A 270-nucleotide genomic window follows, 5' to 3' on the forward strand; every position below is an offset into this window, starting at 1 on the left:
GTGACAGCAGCAGCGGCCACTTCTCAGATCTCTTCCTTCAGGCCATTCACAGCGGCTCAACACTTGGTACAGTTGGGGCTTGTCTATTTCAACAGGGCAGCCACCTGCCTGTCACAGCTGAGATGAACAGGGCTGACTCCAGAGCTCAAACTTTAGCCTGTGAGGTCTGCCTCATGGGTCACTGAGGAGGGCAGGAGCTGGGGCAGAGGAGGAGAGCCTTCTCATGGGGTGGTGACATTTGGTCAGGCCTTGAAGGAAGAGGGCAAAGCT

The sequence above is a fragment of the Microtus ochrogaster genome, chromosome 10 (assembly GCF_000317375.1).
Source record: "Microtus ochrogaster isolate Prairie Vole_2 chromosome 10, MicOch1.0, whole genome shotgun sequence".
Taxonomy (NCBI): Eukaryota; Metazoa; Chordata; class Mammalia; order Rodentia; family Cricetidae; genus Microtus; species Microtus ochrogaster.